General features: G+C 43.3%; 1 long non-coding RNA gene across 1 annotated transcript; it reads right to left on the bottom strand.

Annotated features, from left to right (window-relative positions):
- Nucleotides 1-331: 331 nt before the first annotated feature.
- On the bottom strand, nt 332-4,622 carry LOC148003805 (uncharacterized). Its single transcript, XR_015629674.1, has 2 exons — nt 4,532-4,622; nt 332-1,800 (listed from the first exon to the last, which is right to left on the bottom strand). It is a non-coding gene; the product is annotated as an uncharacterized LOC148003805 (long non-coding RNA).
- Nucleotides 4,623-6,080: the final 1,458 nt, after the last annotated feature.

Here is a 6,080-nt window from a genome sequence, read left to right on the forward strand (position 1 = left end):
AAATCTAAAGATCCTCAAAGAATATAATAATGTTGCACTTTCTTAAAGAATTAAAGAAATGGAACAATTAACACAAAATATGTTCTTATGAATAATTGATCTTATTAGAATAATGGGCATCATTTCTACTGAGATGGAACAGCACAGAACATTCTAATATTCCAATATCCATTCAATTGTTCATCACTAGCAAACCTAACTAGGCTTCCCCATGTATACTTTTATGGGTTTTGAACTACTGCTACAATTAGTTCTATTGTAAGACTCTCAGAGAGAATCTTCCCTCAGGAGGGAGATCCTCAAGCCCAATGACCAGTCCGAGTCCACAGGCTGCAATCAGCAAGAGGATTTTTATTGATCAGGATACACAGGTATCTGTGGGCGTCCCAGTCAATTCGGAAGACTGGCGCGCCTAGCAGAACCAGGGACGGGTTTTTATAAGGCATTGGGGAGCAGAAGCAGGCTTACAGAAGCAGATGCATGGTTACAGGGATGTGATTGGTGGAGTAAATGAGGCATACGTGTATGTTACCTATTTTGGCTATAATCATAACAGTGAGTTAGCAAAAAGTACATGGTGGTCAGGGCTTCCGGGGGGTCAGGGACTTTTTCTTTTTCCTGCCAGGTGGCCCATGGAGCAGTGCCCATAATTTAGTCTGGTTTCTGCATTTTGTTTTCTTTTCTGGTCTGTTTCGTCTAAATGATGGGTCAGCTTGTCCCACATATCTAAAAACTTACTTTTTATTTCTATAGTTGAGGGCCTTGGGCTTGTACAATTCCCTTTCTGGGAGGGGGTCTTTCATTCCCCCATTTTCTTTTTTTGTCCTTGAGTGGAATCTTCCACTCAACTTGGTTAAGGTACCTCTGTTTTTTGTTGTTTTATCATCTGATACTGTTGTCTCATCACAAAAGTTTGAATGACTGAAAGTCTATATCTCTTATTATTCCTGTCTGATCTGCATAGAAACAACATTCTTCTTTTAGTGTAGCACACATACTCCTTCTTTAAGGAATATCAGGTCTAATCTTTTTCTATTTTGAAGGACTACCTCTGAGAGGGAGGTTAGGTGTTCTTGGAGGTCAGCTAAAAAGTCTTTTTTACTCTTTTCATATCTGAGTCAATGGCAGTTTTGAATTCTCTATAAGCCTTGCATTATAGGGCAACAGCAGATGTCCTTGTGCTGCCCTTGTAGCACCTAGATAGCCTTAAATAATTCTCAACTCTCTTCTGTGTCTTATTAAGTCTTTAGCATCAGGATTCTAATCTGGACACTATCTGAACCTATACACCAAGGTCTTTTAGAACTTCTAAACTTATATAGGTTGTGATCCCTGAGGCACAGTCCCAAGAAGTGTTAGGAGTACTAACATATGTAATATTACATCATTTGTAATAAAAATCAAGCCTATCCTTACACCTATTCCGAGGGAACCCAGGGCAAACAGGCAAACATGAAATTCTTGTTTCTAAAACACACTCCTCAAGTAAGCATTATAGCAACCTCCCAATCACTTAAGTCTAGGGAGCTTTTTGAAGATCTGAGTGTCCCTCTAGGTCCCAGCTCTCAGCTCCAACAGCTAGTACTCGGCTGGTGAGGGTGAGACTTGATGGCTGTCAGGGTGGTCAGCAGCACCAGGTACGGTCCTTTCCAGCGAGGCTCGAGTGTCTGGGCTCCGTGTCGTTGTATGTAGCTGTAGTCTCTAACCTGGAACTGATGGGATGTCTCAGGGGTCTCCGGGGCATAGGCTGCTGTCAGCTGTGAGCAGATTTCTTTCTGTATCACCTGTAGGTCTTTTAGCCTGGCATACAAATCATTATTACTATGACATGTTGGTTCAGTAACATCATCTAATATAGTCAGGGGAGCTGAGGCCCCATATAAGATCTCAAAGGGGGTAAAGCTGAATCTGGAAGGGGTATTTCTTGCTCTGAAGAGAGCAAGAGGGAAGGAGTGTCACCCAGTCTACGCCAGTCTCCATGGTCAATTTGGTCAGGGTCTCTTTTAAAATTTTATTTATTTATTCTACCTGTCCTGAACTTTGAGGTCTGTAAATATAACGTAATTTTCAATCAACCTCTAAATACTTGGCCATACCCTGGCTTACCTTGGCAACGAAAGTAGGGCTGTTGTCTGACCAGATTACCTTGGGCATTCCAAATCGGGGGAAGATTTCTTCTAGTATCTTCTTGATGACTATTGAGGCCGTCTCTTGCTTGGTGGGGAAAGCTTCTACCTATTCCTGAAAAGATATCTATAAACACTAGGAGACATTTATAACCATATTTTCCTGGTTTTATCTCTGTGAAGTCCACTTCTCAGTAGTATCCAGGCCGTTCCCCACGGAGCCTCCTACCACAGTCAACTTTCCTGAAAACAGTTACCTTTTGGCATGGTATACATCAGTGTAGTATCTGTTCCAAGAGATACTTGAGACCTGTGACATAATATTTAGTTTTTGAAAACGTCTGGATGAGTTTGCTTACCCCTAAGTGAGTCTATTGATGCATTTGTTTTACCATGCCTCTGCCTGTAAAAATTGTAGCAGGATCTTCTTTCTCGTTGAGGTGTAGCAGAGTCTCTTCCTCAGCCTGGCTGGGTCATGGAGGGCCCTTAACATAGCCAGAATCTCTTTTTTTCTTGCCCTCAGATGTCAGCAGGCCCCTCTGCTGCTGTCCACAGAGATGTTAAGTCTCTTTCTCAGTTCAAGGGCTTTGGTGAGGGGAGCAAGCTCTACTCTCTGAGTAGAAGTGCCTTCTGGTAGGGCCTGAGCCCATATGATTCTGTTTCCATCTACCACTGTTGCCCCAGCCCATCTTTTTTCTTCTCTAAGAAGCTGCTCCCATCTATGAACCAGATGGCATCTACCCCATCTGTTGGCTGATCAGTCCGATCTTTATGCCACTCCTGTGCTTTAGTGAGCACCTGGTGACAGTCATGAAGGGGGGTGTCTAGGTCGGGGTCCGGGAGCAGGGTTGCAGTGTTTAGACTCGTAGGGGCAGTCTGGGATCACAAGGAACAAGTGGGATACCCGGCCCACGCCAAGGTCCACCATTCTTCGGGTAGTCCATGAGTATCATTTGTTGCCAGTAGCCCCTTGCACTCAAGGTCTTTTGCTTGACACTAGCCCATTTGGGCGTAGGAGCACAGAGTGTTGGGCCCCCGTATTCACAAAACAACTGGGCCGGCTTCCCTTCTATCTTAGCGCATAGCCAGCACTCTAGGACCAAGAGGCTTGCCTTCCGGGCTGCTGGAGAGGCCCCTCTTGTTCTTCCTGGGGCAGCCCCTCACCCAGTGTCCTTTTTCCTTGCGATAGGCACACTGATCTTTAGCTAGGAATTCTCTTCTGTTGCCAGGTACTGTCTTCCTAGGTTCCCTAACTACTGTGGCCAGTATATATTCCTCTCCTGTCTTTTATCCCTCTTTAGCTCTCTAGCTTCTTTTTCCTTTTGTCTCTTTTCTTCCTTAGCTTCCTGCTCTTTTTACCTTCTTTTCTCTTTCTCTTCCTCAGTCTCTCTCTCATATCTTCTGCATCTTCCTCTACAGCTATTAGATGCTGTCCACTTATGTAACTACACTTCAACTTTACTTTCTCTGCAACTTACACTAACTCTCAGCAACTTAGCTTAACCCTTCAAATTTCTGTAACTTTCTCTCTTTATATCTTTTCCTTATCTTAGCCAGATTGGTGGGGCATTTTCCAGCCCCTCAGAGACCCACCCTTGGAGCCTGGTGGCAGACCTGGAGCACTCCCTACCTTCAGGGGTATTCAAGTCAACAGTCAGGAGTGAGGGTCTTCTATCCATGTCTGGAACATTCTTTCTGGCCTCCAGTAGGATTCCATCTTTCCTCAGTGGTAAAGAAGACCTGTAACAGTTACTAACAAGCATCTCAAATGGGATGGTGAGAAAACAAGAGAATCTAGAGAATAGAGGTCCACTGAAGAGGACAAATAGCATTTAGTCACACAGCTAAGCCAGGAGGCTTTCTTGGGACAAAAAGGCCATTGTAAAAATAAGCACAAGCTTTGTGTCTATCCAAAGTTCAAAAACGAAACAAAAGTCAAAAAGACACTCGACAATACCACAGAAAACAAACCAGACAAAAAAGACCAAGACAAAGCATCCTATAACCAATTTCCACAGATATTCAAAGAAAATTAGGACACAAAGAAGACAAACAATTCCAACAGTCAGACAGACAGACGCACCGCGCGGCTTTGGTGTCAAACTGAAACCAAAAATTCAGACAGAGGCGACGAGGGTCCGGATCCTTCAGTGGATCTGGCTCTCTCCTCTCTCCTCCAACTCAAAACCACGTATCCTTCCGATACAGGCTGAGCCCCGAAAAACAGGGCTCTAAACACCTTTGGAACGTCTTCCAGGGCTTCGGGGGAGAAGTCCGAGCTCGTCAGCTCCTTCTCTGGCCCGCCCAAATGCAAACGGTATAGACCCAAGCCAAGTAACTAAGCATTTACAGAACAAGTCACAAAGCAAGACAAGACAGGACAAGACAAACACTGGCCAGCTTACCTCCCGGTGGGTGGTCGGTGGTCTCTAGGCAGAGGATCTCCGATCCCGGACGAGCCCCCATATGTAAGACTCTCAGAGAGAATCTTCCCTCAGGAGGGAGATCCTCAAGCTCAATGACCAGTCCGAGTCCACAGGCTGCAATCAGCAAGAGGATTTTTATTGATCAGGATACACAGGTATCTGTGGGCGTCCCAGTCAATTTGGAAGACTGGCGCGCCTAGCAGAACCAGGGATGGGTTTTTATAAGGCATTGGGGAGCAGAAGCAGGCTTACAGAAGCAGATGCATGGTTACAGGGATGTGATTGGTGGAGTAAATGAGGCATACGTGTATGTTACTTATTTTGGCTATAATCATAACAGTGAGTTAGCAAAAAGTACATGGTGGTCAGGGCTTCCGGGGGGTCAGGGACTTTTTCTTTTTCCTGCCAGGTGGCCCATGGAGCAGTGCCCATAATTTAGTCTGGTTTCTGCATTTTGTTTTCTTTTCTGGTCTGTTTCGTCTAAATGATGGGTCAGCTTGTCCCACATATCTAAAAACTTACTTTTTATTTCTATAGTTGAGGGCCTTGGGCTTGTACAATTCCCTTTCTGGGAGGGGGTCTTTCACTATAAATGATCTAAACTTATCTGACCATAGGATTACAGGTAGTAGTCAAATCAAATGTAGACATGGCTGTAGAAAAGTAGGAAGTTTTGAGCACTTACATCACATGAGTATTTTTAGTTGCTAAAAATGTGAAGATGTTTAATTGTGTTACTTGTGGGTTGTGGTGGTTTGAATAAGTTGAGCCACGTGGATTCATGTGCTTTGCCCATAGGGAGTGGTGCTATTAGGGGGTGTGGCATTGTTGGAGTAGGTATGACCTTGGTGGAAGTGAGTCACTGGGGATGGTCTTTGAGGTCATAAATATGCTCAAGCTCCCCTCAGTGTGTAATTCTATTACCTCTTGGCTGCCTTCAGATCAAGATGTGTACTCACAGCTTCTTCAGCACCATGTCTGCCTGAATGCTGCCACAGGAGTAATGGACTAAACCTCTGAAACTGTAAGCCAGCTCTACAGAATGTTGTCCTTTGTAAGAGTTGCCTTGGTCACGGTGTCTCTTTACAGCAATGGAAACCCTATACAAGACATGGTCCTAATATTTATTACATTTATCCTTCTCTGGAAGATTGACAAAATTTATTGTGATTAAGAGCATTCAAATAACCTATATCAGAATCATATTAGACATTTTCTGTAATAATATTGAATTCAGAATAAAAACCAGCATACTCATGTGATCTCTGAAGAGAAAATATTATATCTCTTCATCTACTGAGATGATAATTTGAACATGATATTTCTTATAAGGCAGCATGTTTTTGGGAGAGTTAGATGAAAATATTCTAGAGATGTATAATGCTTTCTGAATAATGTAAAATGAAAAAAATATATTTTGAAGCAAATACAGTGTTTCATTTGATGAAAGAAGAATGAAATTCATTGTACAGTCAAGCAGTTCTCACAGCATTTTAAATCTCTTTATATTGTGTAGAAGTTATAATAT

This window comes from Rattus norvegicus, chromosome 9 (genome assembly GCF_021556685.1).
Source record: "Rattus norvegicus strain SHRSP/BbbUtx chromosome 9, alternate assembly SHRSP_T2T, whole genome shotgun sequence".
In the NCBI taxonomy this organism is placed as follows: Eukaryota; Metazoa; Chordata; class Mammalia; order Rodentia; family Muridae; genus Rattus; species Rattus norvegicus.